The following is a 14,405-nucleotide window of genomic DNA, read 5'->3' on the forward strand; positions in this document are numbered from 1 at the left end:
CAATTATCTCAAGGGGGTTGGAATATAAAAGCACTGTTGTGCTACTGAGACTTTATAAAGCTCTGGTTAGGCCCCATTTTGAGTACTGTGTCCAGTTTTGGTCCCCACACCTCAGGAGGGACATACTGGCACTGGAGCGTGTCCAGCGGAGATTCACAAGGATGACCCCTGGAATAGTTGGTCTAACATATGAGGAACGGCTGAGGATCCTGGGATTGTTTTCATTGGAGTTTAGAAGATTAAGGGGAGATCTAATAGAAACTTACAAGATAATACATGGCTTGGAGAGGGTGGACGCTAGGAAATTGTTTCCGTTAGGCGAGGAGATTAGGACCCGTGGACTCAGCCTTCGAATTAGAGGGGGTAAATTCAGAACAGAAATGCAGAGACATTTCTTCAGCCAGAGAGGGTGGGCCTGTGGAATTCATTGCCACAGAGTGCAGTGGAGGCTGGGACGCTAAATGTCTTCAAGGCAGAAATTGATAAATTCTTGATGTCACAAGGAATTAAGGGCTACGGGGAGAATGCGGGTAAGTGGAGTTGAAATGCTCATCAGCCATGATTGAATGGCAGAGTGGACTCGATGGGCCAAATGGCCTTACTTCCGCTCCTATGTCTTATGGTCTTAAAAACATCTGTAGGTGCCAAAGCAGGTGCACAGAGTGGAGAAATTGAAAATAGTATAAGAATAGAAAGAACCAAACTCCCTCTGCTGTTTCTTTAATGCCAGCTGTTTAGACATGGTCTTTTGGCGGATCATTATGTTAAACAACCAAAATCTAATAGCTTTCAGCTAAAATATCCACTAATGTACTTCTAGCATGTGCAATTTCTGCCTATGATTTACATTTTATTCAAGTCACCCAATGAACAACCAGAGTACAGAAGTGGAAACTTAACCCTTTTTTATGCATGGTATTGTGGCAATGTTGTGTTTGGTCCTGAAGAATAGTATAGGAGATACAAAGCCACAAAAATAAGTTCAGCAGGAAAGAAGAAGGTAAATGGAATTTTAGCCTTTATTTCAAAGGGAATGGCATATAAAAGTAGGGAGGTTTTGCTGAAACTACACATGGCACTAGTCAGACCATAACTGGAATACTGTGAACAATTTCAACCTCTTACTTAAGAAAAGATATATTGGCATTGGTGGTAGTTCAGAGAAAATGCACTCGGCTAATACCAGATGTGGAAAGTTTGTGTTATGAGGAGAGGTTGAATAGGTTGGACCTGTACTTGGTGAAATTTAGAGGGATGAGAGGTAACTTTATTGAAATATACAAGCTTTCTAGGGGACTTAGCAGGATAGACGTGGAAATGTTGTTTCCCCTTGTGAGAGACTAAGACCAGCAGGGCATAATCTCAAATAAGGGCTTACACATTTAAGTGAGAGATGAGGAGGGATTCTTTTTCACTGAGGGTAGTGAATATGTGGGTTTTTTTTACTGCAGAGGGTTGTTAAGTTTGGGTCGTGAAGTATATTCAAGGCTGAGACAGACAGAATTTTAATCAGGAAGAGAATTAAGGAGAAATATGGAGAACAGTCAGGAAAGTACAATTGAGGATTGTCAGATCAGCTCATTGAAAGGTGGAGCAGACCCAATAGGCTAAATGACCTACGTCTGCTGCTACATCTTAAGGTCTTATAGAATAACAGTGATATTGCAAACCCCAACACTAAAGCACAAAATATTTTTTCAATTGCTTAAAATGGAGGATGTGCATGACTGAGGTGGGTGTGTCTTTAACTCTTGGTTGTGTTTTTGTCAAATTCTGCAGCCTATAATATATTAGATCTCTGGTTCATTGAAAATATGGACAGGGAAAGAGCTCAGTAAGCCGACTACCCAATATACAAAATTTGTCCAGACAGCAACATTTAAATAGACGACATTCTCCTCCTAAAGCAAATGCTTTTGGTTAAACAAAAGTAACAAGGAACCAGGTACCTTATTTTTATTCTGTGAGACAAACAATAGGCCTGACGATGCTAAAGATTTGGTACGTTTTCTGTTGAAGGACTAGCCATATGAATAACAAAGCAGCATCTTATATAGAAAGTTAAACAAATAAAAAATAAGTTGACTTGAAAGTCAAAAAATTCTGAATGGATTCTAATTCTTAGGTGACTGTTTGAATTAAACATTTTCCAGACCTTAATAGTACATCTACTTAAACAAATACTTAAATGTTAACATTGTTCATTTATGGTAGAAATTTAAGGGTGTTGCTTTGATAAACTATTTAATGAACTTTTTATGTACAATGGTGGCAATGAAATGATTAGAATATATTTCATATTACTCTGTTAGAGATAAAGATCAAAACTAAGTTTATAAAGAGAACTTGCATGAAAATACTTTGTTTACATTGTGTTCCATTTTATCTCTGGTTCTATATTTAAATATCTAGGACTGAAAGACCGCAAAAGGAACAGACTGTAAGTCTGAACATGGGTCCGTTAAAGCTTTCTTTTAAGGCCACTTTGTTCATGTTTATATTGGGATTCAATTTATCACAACAATCTGGAGACTTAGTTCTCCTTTATGCCTTGCTAATCATAACACTAAGGTTTTCTGTTCTCCTGTGAATCCATGGACATGAGACTAAAGATAAATATTTAGGTAACCTGGAGCACCTTGATGAAAACTGATAGGAACTGGCGCCGAAAATGGGTAAAGGATGACTATGGATTAATATAGTTAGAAACAATATAAATAATGAGAGATCAGAGCCATACCAGAAGAAACAGGCAGAGGAAGGGGAAAATGTAGAATTTAACTGCTATATGGTCTTAATGTTTGCTGTGAGTGTATATTTAAATATTAATTAAGAATAACTAATGAAAACATTTGACTCCATGGGCAGGATGTTTAGGCCTCTCCAAGGTCAAGAATGGAGCTCGGCATGTGATGATAATTGTGACATCTGCTGATATTGCTGGTTTCACCTGGGCAAAAGAAGACTGACCATGAGAACTCACCCAATTTGCCAACTAAGTTAGTTTAAGAGTTCATTGAAAGTCTGGATAGGGACATATATGAGATCGTAGTGGGAAGCACAGGATGCACGCAAGGACAAGGGCAGGCAACTAAGCTATATCCTCAGCATAAGTTCTACAGCTAAAGACAGAGAACCAATGTTGCAGGAGACTATGATTCAGCAGCCAGGTGATCATAGATTTGTTCCCTCATCATAGAATACTTCACACCTCTCAGTACTGTTTGCCATGTTTTGCAGTTGCAAAGGTCAGTGAGTTTCACCTCCATTACTGAATTTCCCCAAGTGCAGGACATGAGTGGAACCCGTTTTGTCATTAAGATGTCAAATCTGAGGCCAGTGAGGCCATCAGGAAGAGAGTCCATTCACTCAATGTTCAACTTGCCTGTGACTGCTGAAAAAGATTTCTGCATAAGTGAACTGACTTTCCTGGTGGCTGGATAAATCCCCAGGACCTGATCAGGTGTACCCTAGAACTCTGTGGGAAGCTAGAGAAGTGATTGTTGGGTCTCTTGCTGAGATATTTGTAACATCAATAGTCACAGGTGAGGTGCTGGAAGACTGGAGGTTGGCTAACATGGTGCCAGCATTTAAGAAAGGTGTTAAGGACAAGCCAGGGAACTATAGACCAGTGAGCCTGATGTCGGTGGTGGGCAAGTTGTTGGAGGGAATCCTGAGGGACAGGATTTACACGTATTTGGAAAGGCAAGGATTGATTAGGGATAGTCAACATGGCTTTGTGCATGGGAAATCATACCTCACAAACTTGATTGAGTTTTTTGAAGAAGTAACAAAGAGGATTGATGAGGGCAGAGTGGTAGATGTGATCTAGATGGACTTCAGTAATGAGTTTGACAAGGTTCCCCATGGGAAACTGGCTACCAAGGTTAAATATCATGGAATAAAGGGAGAACTAGCCACTTGGATAGAGAATTGGCTCAAAGAAAGATGACAGAGGGTGGTGGTGGAGGGTTGTTTTTCAGACTGGATGTCTGTGACCAATGGAGAGCCACAAGGATCAGTGCTGAGTCCACTACTTTTCGTCATTGATATAAATGATTTGGATGTGAGCATAAGAGGTATAGTTAGTAAGTTTACAGATGACACCAAAATTGGAGGTGTCGTGGACAGCGAAGAAGGTTATCTCAGATTACAACAGGATCTTGATCAGAAGGCTAATTGGCTGAGGAGTGGCAGATGGAGTTTAATTTAGATAAATGCAAAGTGCTGCATTTTGGAAAGGCAAATCAGGGCTTAACAAAGAGACTTAGGAGTGCAGGTTCATAGTTCCTTAAAAGTAGAGTCGCAGGTAGATGTGATAGTGAAGATGGTGTTTGGTATGCTTTCCTTTATTGGTCAGAGTATTGAGTACAGGAGTTGGGATGTCATGTTGAGTCTGTACAGGACATTGGTTAGGCCACTTCTGAAATATTTCATGCAATTCTGGTCTGGAAGGATGTTGGGAAACTGAAAGGGTTCAGAAAAGATTTACAAGGATGTTGCCAGGGTTGGGGGATTTGAGCTGTCAGGAGAGGTTGGATAGGCTGGGGGTGTTTTCCCTGGAGCGTTGGAGGCTAAGGGGTGACCATATAGAGGTTTATAAAATCAGGAGAGACATGGATAGGGTAATTAGACAAGATCTTTTCCTGAGGGTAGGGGAGTCCAGAACTAGAGGGCATAAGTTTAGGGTGAGAGGGCAAAGACCTAAGGGGCAACGTTTTCACGCAGCGGGTGGTGCGTGTGTGGAATGAACTGCCAGAGGAAGTGGTGGAGGCTAGTACAATTGCAACATTTAAAAGGCATCTGTATGAATAGGAAGGGTTTGGAGGGATATGGACCAGGTGCTGGCAGGTGGGACTAGATTGAGTGGGCTATCTGGTCGGCATGGACGAGTTGGAACGAAGGGTCTGTTCCGTGCTGTACACAGGAACCTCAATTATCCAAACGAGATGGGCGGCTACTATTTCGTTCAGATAATTCGGTTAATTGATTCAATCCCTTTCCTCAGGGGCTTGGAGTTTTCTGAAGTTTCCTTTTCCCTCGCTCTGCCCACCTTGCTCCCACTCTCTGTCACAGGGTTTGTTTCTGAGCAGACACACTCTTGTGTGTAAGAGACCTGCAGCATTGCTGAAGTCCTCCACCATCCGACCCCTCTGTCTCCCATCCGCACATTCCCTCCCTGGGGCAACCATTGGATACTGACAGTAAGACTGCTGCTGCCTTTGGGGGGGTTGAGTCTACAAATAGTGCATGCACATGCACACACACACACACCCACATGCGCACACAGCCATATACACATTTTTACTGCAACTTTTTGACAAGTTCCACCTTTGCCCTTTACAGGGCAATGTTGGAGAGATTATCTGGGGAAGGAGGGTTCAGGGTACACGCCTGTATAGAACTCCAGGAAAAGTGTGGGGAGAGAGAGGGCAGGTCGTCAGTTGGTGCCTAGAATCCCATCAAAGACCAGGACTGTTCTCGGCAGCATTTCAGTAAACCGAGTTTGTTTTTAATCACTGTAAACAAAAGGCACAATCAGTGTTGGAAACACCTCTTTGATGTAATGTTTCTATCTGGACTTCAGATCTCCTTCGGATAATTCGAAATTCGGATAATTGATATTTGGATAATTGAGGTGCCTCTTCATCAGTATGACACTATGACTCCTTGATTCCCTGATACTGCTATATAGGATACTTTTCAATGAAGAATATATATTACACCTGTTAAGTTCTACATTTTCCTGAGAAGAAAAGTTTGGATGAGAAGTCTACAGCATGGCATGAACTAACTGATGATGGCATCATGGTAGACATTCAAGACTGGCAAGTAAGAAAAATGTAGTAGTAGAAGTGTAAGACAGAACGGTGAAGGGGATTGTCACTGTTCTCTGCAGTAAGGAATCCATGTCAATATGGCTGTGTTTCCTGACTGATGCCAGGATTCAGGATATTTGCTCAGTCTGGAGAGGAACTTTGGGTGGGAGGAAGATCCAGATGTCAAGGCTTATGTAGGGGCTAACACATGGGTAGGACAAAGAAACATGTTCTGCAGTCAGTATGAAGAGCTAGGTGTCAAATTAAGAAGCAGAACCTCAAATGTCATAATCTCTACATGATTACCTAAGCCATGTCCAAATTGACAAAGGACAAATAAAATTGGGCATTTGAATGGGTGGCTCAAAGGCTGATATGGGAGAAGTAGCTTCCAATTCATGGAGTACAGGCATCCAGGACCTGGGAAATGGAATCTTAACCGATGAGATGAACTCCAACTGAATTGTGCTGGTGCGGATGTATAACTAAGGAAGTAGAGAGAATTTTACTGTATTGTTGGGCAATTAATCAAATTTGTGAAGATGCAGTAAATCAAAGAGTAGAGTGAAGGTTAAACAAAAAATTAATACGGAAATGATAAACCGACACATTGCTACATCTTGCAGGTCACTAAATAATGAAATCAAATATAATGTTAACAGTTTTGGTCTCTTTATCTAAGGAAAGACACACTGACATTAGAGACGGTCCAGAGAAAGTTTGTGAGGTTGATCCCAGATATGGAAGGCTTTACTTATGAAGGGATGGTGAATAGCTTGAGCCTGTAGTACATGGAGTTTAGAAGAACAAGGGATGACCTTATTGAAAGATATAAGATTTTTGAGAGCCTTCACAGGGAGAATGCTAAGAGATTGTTCCCTTTGTGGAGCTGTCTAGGACCAGAGGGTATAAGAGGTAAGAAATCATCTATTTAAGGTATAGACAAGGAAGAATTGGGACCCTCCAACTACACAGCATCAGTTGATTTCACCAGTTTCATCATCTCCCCTGCCCCATCTTATCCCAGATCCAACCCTCCAACTGAGCACCGCCCTCTTGAACTTCTCCCATCTTCCTTCCCACCTAACTGTTTCACCCTCCGCTCTTGCCTATCACCATCACCCCCACCTGCATCCACCTATCGCCCTCCCAGTTACCCTTCCCCCATTTCCCTCCAATTCATCTCTCAGCCCCCTTGCCACAACCCCTCACATTCCTGACAAAGGGCTCATGCCTGAAACGTCAACTCTCCCACTCCTGGGACATTGCCTGACCTGCTGTGCTTTTCCGGTGTCACACTTTTTAACTGATACCTGGAATGACCAAGTAATCTTATGAAGAAAGTCTGGACAGGCTAGGCTTGTATCCACTGGATTTAGTCATAAGAGTGACTTGATCGAAACATATAAACTTTGGAGAGGTCTTGACATAAATGGAGAGGACCTTTACTCTTCAGGGAGAATCTAGAATTAGGGATCACTGTTTAAAAATCAGGGTTAGTCTTTTAAAACTGACATTAGGTAAAATCTTTTCTTATAAGATTGTGAGCTTTTGGAATACTCTTTATGAAAGGGTAGTGGAGTAAGAGTTCTTGAATACTTTAAGGCATAAGTAGATATATTCTTGTTAAGCAAGGGGTCAAAAGATTATCAGCGGTAGGAAGAATGTGGATTTAAAGTTACAATCAGATCAGACATGATCCTTTTAAATGGTACAGCAAGCATGAGAGGTTGAATGGCCTATCGAATCACATGTTCAAATTTCAGCAGAGCTTTTCCAGTTCAAGGGGGTTGAATGACTGGAACTCACTTTGAGCTGCCTGTGTGAACACTTGCATTGAAATTCCGCCTAAAATAGATTGACTCTTACCATTAAGAATGATGCACATCCTCCAGAGATTTCACTGTTTCTATTCAAATGCTCTTGATTCCCAATACCTATTTTCTTGTCCCACCATTAATATAAAGAAGCTTGTACATTGGCATATCGTAGAATCTAGATTTTAAGAATTTTTCAGGGTCATATCCCGTATGATTCTGTACCACACTATTCTACTTCTACTGGCTTTATCCTGGGATCAGAATGTTAAGATTCTGTCAATATTATTATCATGCCAAGAAGAGCACAAAATTAACCACTGGGGTTGGACTTTTCCTTTTTTATGCATTCAACCCATCAAGTCTGTACTGACCCTCCAAAGGGCGTCCCATCCAGACTCATCCTATCCCCATAATCCAGGATTTACCATAGCTAGTCCACCTAACCTGCACATCCGTAGTCACTACGGACAGTTAAGCATGGCCAATTCACCTAAGCTGCACATCTTTGGATTTTGGGAAGAAACTGGAGCACCTAGAGAAACTGACACAGACACAGAGAAAAATACAAACTCCACACAGTCTTCCAGGGATGTAATTGAATCCAGGTCCCTGGCACTGTGAGGTAGTGTGCTAACCACTGTGCCACCACATTTACAAAGAGACGATCAGTGCCGGTTTAGATTGAGGGTCACCACACCTCAGGCAGGAGGAGATATTGAGAAGGGGAATCCTTCATGGAATCTGAGTTGGTGTGGGAATTTAACCTACTACTGTTAGTATCACTGTATTGCAAACCAGTGATCCAGCCAACTGGTTGCCAACATACTGGATGCCAACAATGACTAATTAGAGACTGTTGCCAGGGCTACATTCCAATGAAAATTAGCCTGACTCCAACCAGAGGTCTGGTAACTCAGCATCCCTCTGTGAGCAGAGGGCTTTGCTGACAGTGCCTCAATGGCTAGTTGCCCTCTAAAAGAGTTGAGGTTGTATTGGAAATGCCGGGATCAAGCAATCAGCCCACAGTAATCGGGACGAAAAGCAGGCCAACATGAGAAAGTGACTGGTTAAGTTGCTCAATCAGCATCCCACTGGGATTCTAGACTACAATGTCTCCCACCACTAGCAAAATAACATTACAGTGGGAATGTGTCTGGCTTCTATCTTAACACTTTACCCTGCCATTTTCTCAGCTTTTCTGCTTCCTACTTCATCAGTAAAAGGCTGAGAAATTTCAGTCATTGCTTTTGTATTAATAGTGATTCCTAACACTGAAACTATTTATGGAATAATACAAAGAATTGACCAGCCATAGATTTGCTCATCTTTTCTCAATGACAAAGTAATAATTTATCTGGTACTGTTATGAGATTTATTGAAATCAATTTCACAACTTATGGCAAGATCTGAAATCATAACCTTTAGATTGTTAGCTTTATACCATAAATAGCTGAAAATGTGTTGCTGGAAAAGCGCAGCAGGTCAGGCAGCATCCAGGGAACAGGAGAATCGACGTTTCGGGCATAAGCCCTTCTTCAGGAATGAGGAAGGTTTGTCCAGCAGGCTAAGATAAAAGGTAGGGAGGAGGGACTTGGGGAAGGGGCGTCGGAAATGTGATAGGTGGAAAGAGGTCAAGGTGAGGGTGATAGGTCAGACTGGGGTGGGAACCCTCCAACCACAAGGGATGAACTCAGATTTCACCAGTTTCCTCATTTCCCCTCCCCCCACCCTGTCTCAGTCAAATCCATCCGACTCAGCACCGCCTTCCTAACCTGCAATCTTCTTCCCGACCTCTCCGCCCCCACCCCAGTCTGACCTATCACCCTCACCTTGACCTCTTTCCACCTATCACATTTCCGACGCCCCTCCCCCAAGTCCCTCCTCCCTACCTTTTATCTTAGCCTGCTGGACAAACCTTCCTCATTCCTGAAGAAGGGCTTATGCCCGAAACGTCGATTCTCCTGTTCCCTGGATGCTGCCTGACCTGCTGCGATTTTCCAGCAACACATTTTCAGCTCTGATCTCCAGCATCTGCAGACCTCACTTTCTCCTCAAAGATTATACCATAAATACTACATTGTTATAAACATTCCAGTCTAACAAATGTATTACAATTCTTTAGGGATTTATCAGTCAGTCATTGAGAGTACTTTAGCTAATGTGTGTATTTTATTAAGTACACTATTTAGTCATTTACTCAGAAGAGTTGCTGAAAATGAAACTTTTAAAATCAATGTTAGAATCAATTGATTTAGTTCTAAATAACATTAGTTCTACTTGATTATTGTTCCAGGGATCATTAAATGAAATGCCTGCCATTCATGATTATTAATGATTTTAGTTAAAATCTTGGACTTAAAATGCCTACGTTTTTGCTTAATTTGTGTGAAAATAGCACAATTTCTATACCCACTGATTTAATTCATATGCCTTTGGAGGCAGGGTTTGAGGTATAGGCAGGAAAATAGAGGTAAGCTGTGTTGGCACAGCACTCTGATACATTCCCATCACTAGACAAGTTTTCCAAGGGTGAGCAGAAAATTGTATTTGCTAGCAATACTTGAGAACAGCAAACAATTAAGAAGACCGGCAATCTGCTGAATTTGGTCTTCAGTTCTGACTGCCAAGAATCTTTCCATTTTCTCCATGATGTTGCTTCTAGATCCATTCACCTTGCCAGTGCTTCAAGGTGTAACACTTCACCCCCTTTGATTTTGTCAGCTGTGGATTTGTAGGAGATTGCTGCAAGTACTTTAGCAAAACTAACTTCTCATTTTCCTGTTTTGTCATTTTAAACAATCCAATTTCACTGCTAGGTCGGTTAGTTTTTTCTTGATCTCTTTTGAAGATGTTCTGGCATAGGATACTACCCTAGGGTTTTTTGAAGAGATGTCTCGGAGCTGAGATAACAAACCTCCAAAAACATCAACTATCTTCCTTTGTGCCAGGTATGACTCCAACCAGCCGGGAGCTCTCCTCCGATCCTCATTAACACGGTTTTACTGGGGCTCCTTGATGAGACGCTCATTCAAATGTGGGGCCTTGATGTCAAAGGCAGTCACTCTAATGTCATCTCTGGAATTCTGCACTTTTGTCCATGTTTGGATCAAGATTGTAATGAAATCAAAGAGTTGAGTGACCCTGGCAAAACTCAACTAAGCATCAGTGAGCAATTATTGCTGTTTGATAGCATAGTTGATGGACCCATCCATCCTATTACTGATGATCAAGAATAGACTGATAACTGGTAATTGACTGGATTGGATTTATCCTGCTCTTGTGTACAGAACAAAATATGCCAATTCTCCATATTGTCAGGTAGATACCAATTGTGGCAACTCTACTAGAACAGCATGGCTAGGAGTTTGGCAAATTCTGGACCACATACGTTCAGTACTATTGTTAGAATGTTGTCAGAGCCCAATGCCTTTACCTTATCCAGTGCCTCCAGTTGACTCTTGATAGCACGTGGAGTGAATCAAGATTGATTGGCACCAATGATGCTGAAGATCAAGAGAAGGTCGAACTAGATTATCCATTTGGCACTTTTGGCTGAGGATTTTATGAATGCTTCAGTCTTCTCTTTTGCACTGATGTGGTGCATGTCCCCGTTTTTGAGGATGGGGATATTTTTGCTACTTATGCTGTCTGGCATGCCGGTAGTCCTGTTCTACAACTTCATAAGGTTGACTCTTGATTGTACTCTGCACTGAAACAGTGTTAATCCCCTGGCTTGATGGTAATGGTAGAGTGGACGTTATGCCAAGCCATGAGGTTTGCAGATTCTGTTGGAGTAAACTCTGCTACTCCTGATGGCCCACAGCAATTCATGGATGCCCAGTTTTGAGTTGTTGATCTCTTCAAAGTCTATACTATTTAACGCGGTGGTAGTGCCACACAGTATGATGTTAGATAGATATTTTCAGTGTAAAGATGAGACTTTGTCTCCACAAGGATTGTGTGGTGCTCTCTTTTCCTGATATGTCATGGCTAGATGCAAATGAGGCATCACATGGTGAGCATGAGGTCAAGTATATTTTTCCTTCCTGTTGGTTCCTTCATTACCTGGCACAGGCCCAGACCAGCAGCAGTATCCTTTAGGACTCAACCGGTTCAGTCAGTAACGGTGCTGCTGAACGTCTCATGCTGATGGACACTGAAGTCCCATCCAGAGTACATTTTGTGTCTTTGCTACCCTCAGTACCTCCTTCAAGTGGCATTCAACATGGAGGAGTACTGGTTCATCAGGTGAGGTGGGAGGGTAAATGATGATTAATGAGATGGTTGACCTGCTGCCATAAGGTTTCATGAGGTCCGAAACCAATGTAGAGGAATCCCAGTACAATTCCCCCTCAATTGTATACCTCTGTGCCACTACATCTGCTTGGTGTTCTTGTTGGTGGGACAAGACATACCCAGGGTTAGTGATGGTAATGGCCAGTACATTGCTTGTAAGGTACGATCCTGCGATTGTGACTATGTCAGGTTGTTGCTTGGCTAGTCCTTGAGACAGCTGTTCCAATTTTGGCATTAGCCCCCAGAGATCTTTGCAAGGTCAACAGGGCTAAGTTTGCTTGCCATTGTCATTTCAGGTGCCTAAGTTGCTGCCAGTTGATCCTCCTATTTTCATTCCGTCTTGAGACTTTTTAGCAGTTTGACAATGTTGAATGGCTTGTGATGCCATTACAGAGGACAATTAAGAGTCAGCCGTATTGCTGTGTGTCTGGAGTCACATGTAGGCCAAATCAGGTTTAGAACATCAGATTCCCTTCCCTAAAGGACCTTTGTGAACTGAATGAGTTTTTAACCATCTGTCATGGCAGGATTTGAACCTGGAACCACTGTGCCATTGCCTTGCCATGATATTACCATCGTTCATAATGATGTTTTTCATCTGCAATCGCTGCTTTCATGATGTTGCACACACAGTGAGGAAGTGCTGAATCCAACAGTGCTACATTGGTCAAAGCTGATGCAATTTTAAAACAAGGAAAAGTATCTTAATCACAGTCACGGGGCCTAGAGGATAAAGTTAAAGCAAAACAATAATGTCAGCTAAGGAGAAAAATTTGATAGAATTACATGAGACGTCAAGCAAGGCCTATCTCGGGTGCTCCGGTTTCCTCCCACAATCCAAAGATGTGCAGATCAGATGAATTGGCCATGCTAAATTGCCCATAGTGTTAGGTGCATTAGTCAGAGGGAAATGGGTCTGGGTGGGTTACCCTTCGCAGGATCGGTGTGGACTGATTGGGCCAAAGGGCCTGTTTCCACACTGTAGGGAATCTAATCTAATCGATGTCAGATGTAATAACTCAATTCCAAATATCGAGATAAGATTATCACTGGTTAAAGACAATAACCTGTTAAGACAGGTTATTGCTCATTATCACCCCTATTACTACCTAAACTCACCTCATTAGTGTGCAGATTTTGATTTGGCCACCTATTGACAGAAACTAATTCCTGCAGAAGGGCTTGTGCCCGAAACGTCGATTCTCCTGTTCCTTTGATGCTGCCTGACCTGTTGCGCTTTTCCAGCAACACATTTTTAAGCTCTGATCTCCAGCATCAGCAGTCCTCACTTTCTCCTAGAAACTAATTCCTGACATGAAAGTCAGAGTGGGTGTCTGGTTTGTTGCACATTCCTCTGGATCTCTAGCTTGGGCACCAGGCATCGACATCTAGGGCACACTGTATATGTAGTGACTGCATGCACTCTACATCAGCAGCGAACATGTACCTACCTTTCTGCACCCTCATGACACATCTTTGATCCACTTACAGTATACTTCTCCCCCCTCCAAGTCTGTCATGGATTGGACCAGGCTACATCTCAGGGCTGCTTGCTCACTCTCTTAACACTCACTCACTTTATTTCTGAAGAGAGACAGGGTCCATGTCCAGTGTTTGTCATGCTTTCTTAGTCTTCACTTATACTTAGCATCCTTGCCAGGCCTTTTTGTGCTTTGCTTTGGCATCGAGAGTCGAAGGCTAACTGCATTACCTTATAGTTCAGTACAGTCAAAAAACCAGGCAGCTTGTAATGCTTGTCAGCAGTCATCAGTCAAGTGGATAGACATGTTGCTGTACAGCACATTGCTACATCAATGCCACACCCATACACCAGCACTATACAGACCTAATTCGTTCCCTGTCCTGCAAGCAAATGGTAATGTCTCGAAGTCTAAGGGAGTAGACCTGATGCCAATGTAGGTGGGGTAAAAGTGTTGAGATATGCAAAACAAGATGGCACAGTGGTTAGCACTGTTGACTCATAGTGCCAGGGACCTGGTTCGATTCCACCTTTGGGCAATTGTCTGTGGACTTTGCATATTCTTCCTCTGTTTGTGTGGGTTTCCTTCCACAATCCAAAGATGTGCAAGCTAGGTGAATCGACCGTGCTAAATTGTCTACAGTGTCCAGGATGTGCAGGCTAGGTGGATTAGCCATGGAAATTGCAAGGTTACAGAGATGGGTGGGTCTGGGTTGTTCTGGGTGGGATGCTTTTTGAAGGGTTGGTGTGGACTTGATGGGCTGAATTGCCTGCTTCTATATTGTAGGCATTCTATGATTCTGTGAGTAGGCAGCACAGAGACCACGCAGGCTAAGGTGATAGCCAGTGATGGATGTTGCTGGCAATAGCGAGTGGAATGCCTGAGCCTTAGTGGCAAGTGGTACAATTGTAACTTAAAAGGGTCAAAGAAAAATTAAATAAGGATTTGTTTTTAAATCTCAAAGCTACAAAAAGAGGTCTCAATTTACT

This window comes from Chiloscyllium plagiosum, chromosome 3, assembly GCF_004010195.1.
Source record: "Chiloscyllium plagiosum isolate BGI_BamShark_2017 chromosome 3, ASM401019v2, whole genome shotgun sequence".
In the NCBI taxonomy this organism is placed as follows: Eukaryota; Metazoa; Chordata; class Chondrichthyes; order Orectolobiformes; family Hemiscylliidae; genus Chiloscyllium; species Chiloscyllium plagiosum.